At 46.5% G+C, this 13,922-nt stretch overlaps 1 protein-coding gene across 16 annotated transcripts in view; it reads right to left on the bottom strand.

Annotated features, from left to right (window-relative positions):
* PPFIBP1 (PPFIB scaffold protein 1) overlaps positions 1–13,570 on the bottom strand; it is a 111,495-nt gene extending 97,925 nt beyond the window's left edge. For all 16 annotated transcript variants that reach the window (XM_088454826.1, XM_088454828.1, XM_088454831.1 and 13 more), the window contains exon 1: positions 13,471–13,570. The gene's annotated coding sequence lies outside the window, so the exon portion shown is untranslated. The remainder of the gene's footprint in view (positions 1–13,470) is intronic.
* Positions 13,571–13,922: the final 352 nt, after the last annotated feature.

Here is a 13,922-nt window from a genome sequence, read left to right as displayed (position 1 = left end):
CGTACGCTGTATTTAACGTACAAGTTCTCTCTGATGGAATGTGACAGAGCAGGAACAGGGGGCCCATTGATCATTGGCGGGGCAGTGGGTGCCTTCTGTATAGCTGCGTAGCGCAGTGATACCGAACGCAGTTTTCCCCCTAATTAGCAATCTGGGGCTCTTGGAGCTTCTAATTGATAGTATCCTCAGCCTTACCCTCAGGGCTACTCTGCTGGCGAGAGGTTACAGCAAGGGGCATGACCGGCCGGCTGCGGAGAGGGCGCATTAAAACTTGACCCGGAGGGTATCCAGTTAAGAGTCTCCAACACCGCTGGTCCCCATTGCTGGGTATGAGTAACGCCATCTTTAGAAGCTGGCGTTACCTAGCTGCGAAATGCTTCGATTTTCACTGCTTGATAAACTGAACATATATCGCAATGTATATAGGCGTGGAAAGCTGAAAACATGTAGAAATAAATATGAATATATAGAGAATGATGGATTTATCTGCACGATCACTCTTGTTAAATAGGACAAAGCAGTAAGAACTTCAGCGATTAACACGGATTGATAAATAGACCCCTAACAACCATGTTAACTACAGTTATACGGTCATAAAAGACGGGAGAAAAGACATGTGGGATTGTAGCAAAGGTGGGTTGAATTGGATTCCAAGGACCCTTTTGTGGTCATTTTACATATTCTGCCAGTAGCAAAACCAGTGCACAAAATGATCACAGCAGCACAGAGTATTTATGTAATTCATGGTCTGAGCTTATTTAACACTCCCCAGAGTTAAAATGTATAATCAGCATTTACGGCACACGGCAGGCAGAAACGCCCAAGTCCAATATCTACAGGTAACTTCTGTGGTTCTGTATATGCATCAGGGCCATGAATAAAACATAAATAAATAGGATATAGCAATTTTTAAAGGCATAAAGAATATGGCTGAGACGGTGATAAAACCAGAGTAGAACTGTTGCAATTTGCTGCTCATTCCTCTTCCCAAATCTACGGCTGCAGGGACTATATATTTATACTGCTAGGGCGCTGATTCTCTGTCTCCCCCGCCTCAGGTACACAGCTCACTAACGCCGTTATGGAGCGGACGTAGGCTTGTGGTAAATATTTCATTAGAAGAAAAAAAAATGCAAAATCTCTATTTTTGGCTAAAATGATAAATTACCGGAAAAAAAAAAATCTTAAGTTGCGTACTTTGTCGAAAAACGACAGAGCAAATTTTGAACAAAAATAAAACAAAATTGTTGAAAAAAAGATAGAAAGCTATTTTTTCCCCCCAGGAAATTACTGTTCCACGTAAATTAGGGGTACAAACGCAATTTTAAAAACCGTTAACCGCCTGCTGCGACCGCATGCGATGTTTAAACCACTTGACACATCCATACCGCCCCCGAAAAATCAGACCCAATATATTAAAACCATTTTCAACGATTTTTTTTATTTATTTTTCACCCAAAATTTGCGCGGTCGTTTTTCACCAAAGTACGCGCCTTACGATTTTTTTTCCAGAAATGTATCATTATTATTATCATTTATATAGCGCACACATATTCCGCAGCGCTTTTACAGAGAATATCTTACCATTCACATCTGTCCCTGCCCCAGTGGAGCTTACAATCTATATTCCCTACCACATGCTCACAAACATACACACTATGGTCAATTTTGTGGGGAGCCAATTAACCTACCAGTATATTTTCGGAGTGTGGGAGGAAACCGGAGTCCACGGAAGAAACCCACGCAAACACAGGGAGAATATACAAACTCCACACAGATAGGGCCGTAGTGGGAATCGAACCTATGACCTCAGTGCTGTTAGGCAGTAACGCTAACCATTACACTGTCTGTGCTGCTTATCATTAGGGGGGGGGGGTGATCAAAGGGTTCTGAAAGAAATCCCCACATTTTTAGCCAAAAATAGGGATTTTGCATTTTTTCTCTCCTGGTCTGGGATGGAGAAAACTTTTTTCCAGTTTCTTTTTTCGCCTGTTGCCGTTTTCGCCTGTTTTTTTGGCGACAACTTCGCCTTTTTTTGTAAAAAAAAACAAAAAACCTGCAGTTTTCACCGCTAATTGAATACGGCCCTAAGCCCTGGAACTTAGATAAGACCCCAGGTATCACGCTGCTGAAACCAATAGTTACAGAAACATAGGTGGCCAGGAAGACAAAGGTGGTGGAAATACACAGCTAGGAGCACACTAGGAGGGGGTTTATGTGTAGAGATTTGAGTGGACCCCCGTGTTTTAATTTTGTCAAAACCACCCTCAAATGTTTCTTTAAAAATCGATAAAAACAGCTAAAATCGTGCAACTTGGACCCATTTATACGCAATGCCAAACTGGAGATTCCATTCTGAAATCCCAGTTCTGAACTTACAGCAGACCTGAGTTGGGAATATTAATAAGAGAAGATAGGATTAGCGCAACATGTAGTTAGTCACGCCTGCTGACATGTCCCGATTAATAATTTACACAGTAATACAGTTTATGACAATAGGGGGTGAGGGGTGTTTTTCGTCAGAATAGCACACGTACGTCATATCACCCAAACCGCGCTCGCACTCTTTCCAAAGCTACAGACACGGATGAATCCTGCGCTGAGGCAGAGTCATCAATCAGTACAGAGAACGTCCTTACATCCTGCACTCTGCTGCTTTAAATTTAAATTCTATTGTGACTCTCATTCATATTAATGAATGCAAACAGCCATTGGAATATAAAAGGACACCCATCCGTCATACAGAACATATGAAGTGATAATAAAATACACCTATAATTGTGGTAGAAATTTGCAGTTCAAGGTGTTCTTAGTGTACATTATCCATTAGTCACTGAGTCATCCCAAACCTGACCTGACAACCCCAAAGGTGGTCAGGTGACGGTGGCCATCTTGTGGCCTGAACCAATATTCATGAGACCGCAGGCCAATCTTGTGCCTCATGCCTCAGTTACAATAGGCCAGTAATTACTGAGCTGAATAATGGTTCACTATATATTTAAACCCAGACTAACAGATCAGCAGAGGTCTTATCATTAGATATTCCACAGTAATTACATCACCAGTTTGTCAGGAAGTGGATTCAAAGAAACTCTGATTAATTCCGCTTAACAGGAAGTGTGTTACGCAATGTGTATGACGAGGCCTGGCCAAACTGTGGCTCTCCTGCTGTTGTGAGACTACAAGTCCCAGCATGCCCTGCCACTGATCAGCTGGAGCCTGTAGGGGAGGGGAGCAGCGTACAGTATTTTTCCTTCAATTTTGTGTATTCGTCGCCTCACAGACGGAGTGAGACACCGCTCACAGGGCCCGATTCAGACCAGTACGCTAGGCTGCGTTCGCACGTAGCCTGCCGATGTTTGTAATCTGCGCATGCGTACAAGAAGCAGTGCGCGAACAAGTCCATGCGATCGGGAAGCGTTCGCACCCTGTACACAGACGCCCCGCAAGCATGAGTGACAGGACATGCCGTTTGTGGGTGGTCGATGGTAACGGGGGTGTGGTGGTGGGAATGCAGGCGTGTCTGTGCTTTGGAACGCCATTTCAGGGGCGTGCATAATTTATACGTTGCGTCAGCGTACACGTCACATGGCTGAATTACACACAGCAGCACTCGCAGTGCTTGCGGTAGGGTATGGTCAGCCACAAGTGCTGCGTATGGGTCCAATGTTACCGATTGTTTAATACACTTCCTGGAGATGACGTATGTGACTAAGGGAAAGTGGGCGTCTTGTGTCAGGGCGGCGGGTTTCTAAATACACACCGCGATCGCACGGCAAGACATAGCGGGCGTGCTCAGGTCTTGCTTGCGAGCGCGGGATTTGCATACATTGGCTGCTGACGGCTGCGTTTTACACATGAGAAAAGGCCCAGACTACCTGCATAGAAGCCCTTCATACACAGATTTAGACGCAGTCACACACAGATGTGCAGATGTCACACATCACATTGATCAGTGTAAGTTAGCAAAGTAGTTTTGCTGCTCCCAGCTATTTTATGAATGTGATTAAGATGCACATTTTGTGCAAAAAAGTGACCCGGCACAGAAGAGTCGCATGGGACCTGACAAGCCGAGAGGCGCTATTTGGCGCAAATGAAGTAACAGTAAGAAAGGACACATCTGTAAGTAACTATTTCTCAATTATGACTATAGTCCTCTTAAAATGGTGTTAGACACTTTAATTCACAGCTAGATTCCATTATAAGCAAAGCTGCAACTGATTTTGTGAATAAGCCCCATGGCTTGACTTTATACGAAAATAGCAAAACGCGGGAGTTATTTACGAAAATGTCGCCTAGCCAGACCTTATAACAAAAGCAAACTCGTGTGTCTAGCATTAATCTTTGTCTGACTACGGTAAAATACGCTGACAGACTGCGCGCTCTGGTGAGAATACTGAACTGAATTCCTGGAGCTTCTCTTATTTTTTTCTGTGCAGTTATTCGGCCTCCTGCAGGAATGAAGAGTATTCTGCTGGAATGCAGAGACCCAAAACTGGGCCGTTAACTGTTTGAGGAACAAATGGTGGATGGGAGCCAGATATTGCTGGGCAGTCTCTGACCCCAGAGCCGACAGTATAACGCCAGATTAGCACCACCACCCCAGAGCGGTGTACATTGCGCTAGGCGCTTTCACCCAATAAGGCGACATGTTTTAGACCAAATCTGCGGAAACCCAAAACTTGTGAAACATTAAGGAAATTCCAGATTGCCAAACACAATTCTTAGAAAGCAGGACCCATAATAGCACAGGAGTAATGAGCATAACAAAAGCACAAAGCAACGTAGAACAAAAAGCAACAATACAGATCGTTAGCCCTAAATTAGCCCCCGTGCTACATACACTGTCTACTTCTAGGAGCTTTGTTTAGGCGAACGATGACTCGTCAGCCATTGTGGAACTACATGTAGCAGCAAGCCAAGGAAAAAGGTGGTCACTGGGGACGATGATAATTCTGTATCTACACAAAGTGATATCCTACTAAAAACCACGTCAGGGTGGGGGGCGGCGAATCTCCCGCCTGACGCACAGTGCGTGTGCAGCTGGCTCAGTCACCAGAGAAAACGGAACAGGAATCCCCCCCATCAAATAAAACGTATTTTCCCTCCAGTGACTCACTGAGCGTAGAAACAGATTTTATGTTAAATTTAGAAGTCATAACATTTTCTGGGACGATTATTGGAGACAAATACGAGCAGCTGTTCCCTACCTAGAGCTGTAAGAGAGAAAGCCGTAAAGGCCTCATTGTGAGGGGACGGAATCCACCCCCAGACTGCACCCTCTCTGCTCTGCACAGGACGACACTAATAAAACTCTGTGGCTCTAATTTACCAAAAGGGACTAGACTGCCATAAACGTTTATAGGAATCCGGACATTCCTGCAGTCCCAGCATAATATAATGCCAGCTTAGTGAATACAGCCAGGGCCGCTGCCTCCGACCAAACGTCCTGTAGTTGCTGGGGCATTGGTGAAGCACTGCTCTCCTTAAACGTCTCAAATCACCTTCCTAAGGGGTCTATTTACTAAGCAGTGTTAGGAGACAGTGAAAAGTGATAAGAAAGTGATAAGGTGTCAGCCAATCAGCTCCCAACTGTCATCTCACAGGCTGTGGTTGAAAAATGACAGTTTGGAGCTGATTGGCTCTCACCTTATCACTTTCTTATCACTTTTCACTCTGTCTCCTAACACTGCTTAGTAAATAGACCCCATAGGTTGTTAGAGACAAGCTTCTGTCCTCGCCTCCTGTCCCCGCTGGTCACCTGCCATGCTCTGCAGTAAGGGACTGTAGGAAGGTGACGGCATCCATGGGAACCATTCTCGCTCTCTTGCCACTCACTCGTGCAGTCACCGTGGTGCAAATGCTCAGATCGCAGGCAGCTCTTATTGCTGCGTTTTATGCAGCACAGCGGGTGACCAGAGCGCCGAAGGGGCGGATTGACCTTGCCAACCAGTGCCTACCATTCGTATGGTACAGGGCAAGGTTCGGTGAGTTACAACAAGTAGAGGGCTTAAAGGAAATCAAGTTAAAATTATACGGCAGGAATGAAACGCTACAGCAGCGGGTTTTTAACTCGGGTCCCCAAGTGACCACAAACATGTTTTATTTTATTTCTTTAATCATGCACAGAGTAGTTCATTTATTTTGCTGGGTCAGTAATTATCCCACCTGTTTCCATATACAGAAATCCTGAAAACATGGCCTGTTGGTGGCACTTCAGGATTGGAGTGAAAAACACCTGCACCACAATAGTGTAAAGGAAAATAAGAATTATATTGCCAAACGGAACCATAGTTTAGACTAATTAGTATAATTTTCTGTTTAATGCTATATATATATATATATATATATATATATATATATATATATATATAGCATTAGTGCGTCACAGCGCAAATAACAGCATGGCAGGGAGGTGTCTCACGGACTGAACCAGTTGGGAGCCACTTTGCTAGAAGGCGATTACCAGCCACCGTCAGGGAATGCGACAATAGGAACGTCTCACAAGTTCCAACTTTATTTCTTGTCTCAGTGTTTCCCAAACCCGTTCCTCACGACCCACTCACAGTCCAGGTAGTAAGGATATCGATGCACGAGCACGGGTGGCATAATTATTACCTCAGTCAGTTTGATTTACCCCCACTGTGTTGACGCAGGGCTTTCCCTAATTTCTGGCCTGCAAGTGGGCCATGAGGGCTGAGTTTCCGAAACCCTGTATTATCATCCCCCCCCCCATTCCAGAGCCAGGCTAGAAGCAGGAAGGCACCCGGGTCAGAAAACAAGCTCGTCGCCGACCTAAGTACCCTGCTGACCGCCAGCTGCTGTGGAACTAGAAGTCCCAGCACACACTGCCAGCCTGGTGTCTAGTGGAGAGAAGGCCGATGAGTAGGTGTAAATGGAGTCGAGAGTACATGTCCTGACAAGCAAAGACATAGACGTGTATAAACTAGTGGGTGGACTGGCAGGGAACGTGTTAATGCAGGACTGGGCAAATCCCGGTCCCCAGGCGAACTAAAAAAAATTATCCTGATGAGGAAGCATATCCCCCCCCCCCGCACACCCCCTACTCTATAAGCTCTGAACCACAGGGATCTATTCCAGCTTCCAGGAACTACGTTCTACAAACGTGCGCCATGACAACGATCAGAGGAGCAATGTAAAATGTACCCGGGACTACACAACCAGCGTTCCCGTTTACTGGGTCATTTTCCATGATTTAAGGGAAATTAAAATCACATCAGAACAAAATTTTACTTAAAATCAATTTTTTTTTTGCTGTACTTCGTTTTTCTAACATTTCTGTTAGGCGTGTACATTTTGTGCTAACATTTATGTTACGCGTGTAGTTTGTGCTAACATTTCTGTTGCGCGTGTACAGTTTGTGCTAACATTTCTGTTGCGCGTGTACAGTTTGTGCTAACATTTCTGTTGCGCGCGTACAGTTTGTGCTAACATTTCTGTTACGCGCGTACAGTTTGTGCTAACATTTCTGTTACGCGCGTACAGTTTGTGCTAACATTTCTGTTACGCGCGTACAGTTTGTGCTAACATTTCTGTTACGCGCGTACAGTTTGTGCTAACATTTCTGTTACGCGCGTACAGTTTGTGCTAACATTTCTGTTACGCGCGTACAGTTTGTGCTAACATTTCTGTTACGCGCGTACAGTTTGTGCTAACATTTCTGTTACGCGCGTACAGTTTGTGCTAACATTTCTGTTACGCGCGTACAGTTTGTGCTAACATTTCTGTTACGCGCGTACAGTTTGTGCTAACATTTCTGTTACGCGCGTACAGTTTGTGCTAACATTTCTGTTACGCGCGTACAGTTTGTGCTAACATTTCTGTTACGCGCGTACAGTTTGTGCTAACATTTCTGTTACGCGCGTACAGTTTGTGCTAACATTTCTGTTACGCGCGTACAGTTTGTGCTAACATTTCTGTTACGCGCGTACATTTTGTGCTAACATTTCTGTTACGCGCGTACATTTTGTGCTAACATTTCTGTTACGCGCGTACATTTTGTGCTAACATTTCTGTTGCGCGCGTACAGTTTGTGCTAACATTTCTGTTGCGCGCGTACAGTTTGTGCTAACATTTCTGTTACGCGCGTACATTTTGTGCTAACATTTCTGTTACGCGCGTACATTTTGTGCTAACATTTCTGTTACGCGCGTACATTTTGTGCTAACATTTCTGTTACGCGTGTACATTTTGTGCTAACATTTTTGTTACGCGTGTACAGTTTGTGCTAACATTTCTGTTACGCGCGTACATTTTGTGCTAACATTTCTGTTACGCGCGTACATTTTGTGCTAACATTTCTGTTACGCGCGTACATTTTGTGCTAACATTTCTGTTACGCGCGTACATTTTGTGCTAACATTTCTGTTACGCGCGTACAGTTTGTGCTAACATTTCTGTTACGCGCGTACAGTTTGTGCTAACATTTCTGTTACGCGCGTACAGTTTGTGCTAACACTTCTGTTACGCGTGTACATTTTGTGCTAACATTTTTGTTACGCGTGTACAGTTTGTGCTAACATTTCTGTTACGCGTGTACATTTTGTGCTAACATTTCTGTTACGCGTGTACATTTTGTGCTAACATTTCTGTTACGCGTGTACATTTTGTGCTAACATTTCTGTTGCGCGTGTACAGTTTGTGCTAACATTTCTGTTGCGCGCGTACATTTTGTGCTAACATTTCTGTTACGCGCGTACATTTTGTGCTAACATTTCTGTTACGCGCGTACATTTTGTGCTAACATTTCTGTCACGCGTGTACATTTTGTACTAACATTTGTTACACGTCTACATTTTAAGTAGAAATTCTGACAGGGAAAATTATAACCAGGAAAATCCAGGTAGAGACCAGGAATTCTGGAATTTAAAAACAATGTTCATAACTGGGGTCTCCATATAGGACATATACCTCTGTGTAACAACACAGCGCTATAGGGCTCTGTTCCTGGAGCAAATACACCTCAGGAACTGGATCTCGAAGTTGCTGACTGATGCAGAGTAAGCACAGACTGGTACGATATTATGAGTGGGTGGGGGGCTGACTGGAATAACTTGTGGGGCATATAGAGTATTGGGGCATCTAAGGCCGGTGCCAGGGAGGCGTCACTGGTAAATCTGTTATATATCCATAGGGACACAAAGATGGTATAATATAGATGTGCCCCCGCTATAAATACTGAGTATCAAAGACTATATGAAATGTAAGTGTGCCCTGCTAAATCCCAATGTCTGGCCCTGGCTCCTAACAATCCAAAGAATCTGTCTAGCTCTGGCTTTAAGGATCAAAATATCCAAAGTATAAAATTAATTTATTTGGGCTGAATTCTTCAGTTCTACATCTGTTCTGTAAGACACAGGGGAACACATTATTAATAACACCCACGAGCGTGGGCAGCCATTTTGGAATGAAACATCCATACACTGCAAATAAAACAGTTCCCCCTAATGGACAGATTACTATAAAATTATCATCATCTTTAAAACAAATCACAACCGTGCTGCAGTATATTGCTCTCTTATATACAACAATGCAGGTGGTCTACAGACAACGCTACAGATCGCATGTTTTCAGGCTCAGGGCCTGATTCAGACCCAGACGTTGAGCCGTGAATGCACGCTATGGCCGATAGTCGCCCGCATGCGTCGCAGTGACTTAAATCGGGAATCGAGCTCTTGTAGTACACAGACTGAGCGCTAATTTGAGTGACAGATAGTGCCGCTTGAGGGTGGTGTCAGGGTATGGTCTCTGAAAACGGGGGTGTGGATGTGTGAACGCAGGCGTGCCTGTGTGTTCTAACGGCGTTTCATGGGCGTGCATAATTAGCATGGAGGCGTCATTTTACACGTCACCTGGTTGTATTTCTGGCTGCAGTGATCGCAGTGCTTGCGGAGGGGCAGGGTCTACCTCAAGGGCTGCGAGCAGTTCCGATGGCTCTCGATGTTACTGATTAATCATACACTTCCTGGAGATGACGTGAGCTAAGAAAAAAAAGTGGGCGTCTTTAGACAGGCATGTGTTCGCTCTGCCGTCGATCTCTAAGACATAGAGGGCGTCCTTAAGCCTTGCCGTGCGATCGCAGAATTTGCATACCCGGCCCGACGGCTGCGAAAGTGCGCTAATTTGCATCCGGGTCTGAATCGCCCCCTTCAGATCTTACTCTGCGCATACAGCAACAGCCAGAGCGCCGTCTGCTGGCACAAGAAGGGAACGCGCGCACACACCATGAAAGAAAGTCAAGTACATGAGATTAGCTCAGAGTGTGTGAAGACGTAAACAGACATAAATAGTAACGTACTGAAATGCACGCAGCACATTTTATCTCTCAGCTGAAACTTTTCTAGCAACGGAAACCAAAAAAGGGCTTATTTAAAAACAATAATAAAATTTGCATGGTTGGCGTAGTGGTTAGCATTTACCACCTTCACAGCCATAAACTACATTCCTGACCCAGCCCCTAACTGCGTGGAGTTTGTATGTTCTCCTCATGTTTGGATGGGTTTCTTGCGAGCGCTCGGGTTTCCTCCTCCGCTCCAAAAACATATTTATAGGGTAACTGACTTGGACAAGAAATTAACTTTAGTGTGTGTGTCCATGTGCTAGGGAATATAGATTGTAAGCTCCACTGGGGCAGAAGCTGAAGGGAACGACCGTAATATTCTCTGTAAAGTGTTGCACAATATTTGAGCGCTATAACTTTATAAACCAATAAAAAAATATGCAGATTCTAGTAACCAATCAAACATTGGATTTGGTTTCGCAAAAGCAACCAGGACCAGATTTGTGGATTACTAACCAAGCGGCCAAGAGAAAAAAAATTCGGTGTCAGGAGCCTGCACAGAACATTTTTTCCAAGACCTAGGACTGCAACACGAACGTCTGAATACAGCGATGGATCCGACAGACCTATTCTTATGGTGCATACACACGATCAGATTTTTCCTTCAGATATGAACGATAAATCGTTCAGTCGTTCATATCTGAAGGAAAATCGTTCATATCTGACATGCCTGAACGATGGACGATCAACGATGCGCGTTCCCGTTTGTCAGATAACGATATCTGACATCTGATGTGTTTGCAGTCAGACTTGGACGATTCCATTCATTTTAATGCAGTCAAAAATCGTTCAATCGTTCAAAACTTTGGTCAAATCGTCCAAATCGTTCAAATCGTTTAATCGTTCAGTCGTTCATCTGACAAATCTGACAAGTCTGACAAATCTGACCGTGTGTACGCTCCATTACTGTATTATTCTGGAGTACAATTAAGAAAATCACCACCAATAAATCTTATATAGTATCTGTACTGCTGCTCAGTACAACTACAGCCTCCTCCCAAGGGACAGATACAGTCACTAAACACATAAGTGCTAAAGACTTCCTCATTCACCCAGGGGGGAAAATCATTGAATTACCTAGAAATACAAAGCAGAAAGACTAAATTTACCAGCGGCCGGGTAAAGCGTCACATAAGAATTCCGCCAAAGGGACCGTACAAAAGCCAATAACCTGACAAATATACAGAGGCTTTCAGCCCATAGGGAGACAGAGCTATAATAAGGCAGACAAGACAAATCAGTACTCAGAGCTTTAAATATACCCCCTCGCTCTCACCAACATGACAAATTATTCCGGCTTACAGACAGCAAGGTGTGATCCGACTTCCAGCAATAAATCAGAGCCTGTTTGAAAGGGAGATTCTCAAGTTCCCCAATGAGCGCTGGACTCCAGCGACAGAATTATTATTATGCTTTATTTATAGGGCGCCACAAGTTGTCCGCAGCGCCGTATAGAGGGGGGACAACAAGAAGACAGAGCATAACAGTACATAAAGTAATAGATATGTACTACAACACTTGACACAGCCACTGGTGCAAGGGTGGAATTTAAATATTCAGTCAAAGCTGAAACCTGTACCCGTAAACTTGGGTAAGTTGCAATCCCATTTCTGGCTCACCCAGCATGGCACAGGGATGTGCGCGCCATCTTATTTGTGTCCCAGAGCACATAATCTAGTACAGGAATCCATGCCCAGCCGGTCACCACTGCCAGGGGTATTCCTGCTGCTCTGTAACAGTGCCTCAGTATTACATGGACCAAACGGCAGTAGGCTGTGCCAGTGAGAGCCAGCCTGCCTTACTAATGTATCCATAAGTGCCAGCCTGTCTGAGCACCGTGACTGTCCTTAGCACCGTGAATACCCAATAGCCAGCTTGCCCAAGCAAGTTGACCCTAGAGGGCCAGCCTGCCTTAGACACGGGCCCAAGTGCCATTACTAAGTGCCAGCCTGCCTCAGCACTGTGGCTCTGGAGAGTGATTGTCCATAGCAGCAGAGAGCCAGCTCGCCCAAGCACTGTGCCCACAAGAGCCAGCTTGCCTTAGTTTAGTGCCAGATTGACTTACTAGCGTGTCCGTAAGTGCCAGCCTGCCCGAGCACCGTCACTCCAGAGAGGCACTGTCCTTGCCACAGTAATCCCTGATCGCCAGCGCACCATGACACCCCTACACAAACGCCCCGAGAGCCAGCTCGCCCAAGCACTGTGCCCCAAGAGCCAGCCTGCCTTAGATAAGCGCCAGATTGATTTACCGTGTCCGTTAGTGCCAGCCTGCCTGAGTGCCGTGACTCCAGAGAGCCATAGTCCTTGCCACTGTAATCCCTGATCGCCAGCGCACCATGAAACCCCTACACAAACACCCCGAGAGCCAGCTCACCCAAGCACTGTGACCCCCGGGGATCAGCATGTTTGGCACAGTGACCTGCCGATCTGTTAAGGCAATGTGCACCAGCCTGTAGAGGCTCCGTGCCCCCATTTGCCAGCCTGCCACTCTGTCGGCCCAGGTGTTTTCATTAGTTAGCACCAAACAAGGGATGAATTGTTCCCACGCAGCAGCGCTGGCAGCACAGGGAATACTCTGTTCCCTCATCTCCCTGCTGCTCACCCCTCACCCCTGTAGGATCCTGTCACCCTCTCAGCTGCACAGGCCCTGGAGGGGCATCACAGAGGCAGAGCAGGAGAGTCCCTGTGACTTTGCCCCCACTGTAACTACAGCACTTCCCCAGGCAGGGGGCAGAGGTAGTATAACGTGGCTGCTGCAGAGTACAGAGCCAGCAGCACAGGAGAAGTTTGCATGGGACACTCAGAGTGACCTGGGGGCTCTCCAGCTGCTGTGGAACTACAGGTCCCAGCATGCTCTGGCTGGCAGGGTCTGCTGGGACTTGTAGTTCTTCAGCAGATGGGGAAAGTTACAGCTCCCCTGATTTATAGCTTCCGTCAGATTTCAGTGACCGGAGAGCTCAGGGGAAAAGTTTGTCATTAACCCCGTCACTGCCAGGACCCCGCATGTCTTTCCTGTAGCACAGAGTGCCAGGAGGGCTGGGTGGCTCCTGGCACCCCCACAGCTGGGAGCACATGGCTGAGACTTGTAGGAGAACCCCCCCATGGCTTACCTGCCCGCTGGTGTCCTCCTGGCTCCCGGGTACAGAGCAGCTCGTTGTTTCCCACCGGCGACTCCTCCGCTTCCCCTCCCTGCCTGCTCCCCTCTCTCCCCCCGGCCCAGCACAGCCCGGACTCCCCGTGACGTCACCGGCACCGCCCCGCTACACTCACTGCACGGGAGGGGGCGGGGACACCGGGGCACGGGCCGAGGATTGGACGCCGGGCACGTCAGTCACGAAGTGAACATTCCAAATTTTCCAGGGCTGGGGAATGGGATGAGGCTGAGCTGGGTGGTGATGTGCTGATGTGAGGACGGAGCAGAGAGAGGGGGCATTGAGGGCAGGAGCAGAGAGTGGGGGCACTGAGGGCAGGGGGCAGAGAGAGGGGGCACTGAGGGCAGGAGCAGAGAGGGGGCACTGAGGGCAGGGGGTAGACAGAGGGCAGGAGCAGAGAGAGGGCACTG

The sequence above is a fragment of the Taudactylus pleione genome, unplaced genomic scaffold (genome assembly GCF_031769625.1).
Source record: "Taudactylus pleione unplaced genomic scaffold, aTauple2 ptg000634l, whole genome shotgun sequence".
Taxonomy (NCBI): Eukaryota; Metazoa; Chordata; class Amphibia; order Anura; family Myobatrachidae; genus Taudactylus; species Taudactylus pleione.
Note: the sequence above shows the minus strand (reverse complement) of the source record. Positions and strands in the feature narration are given on the sequence as shown.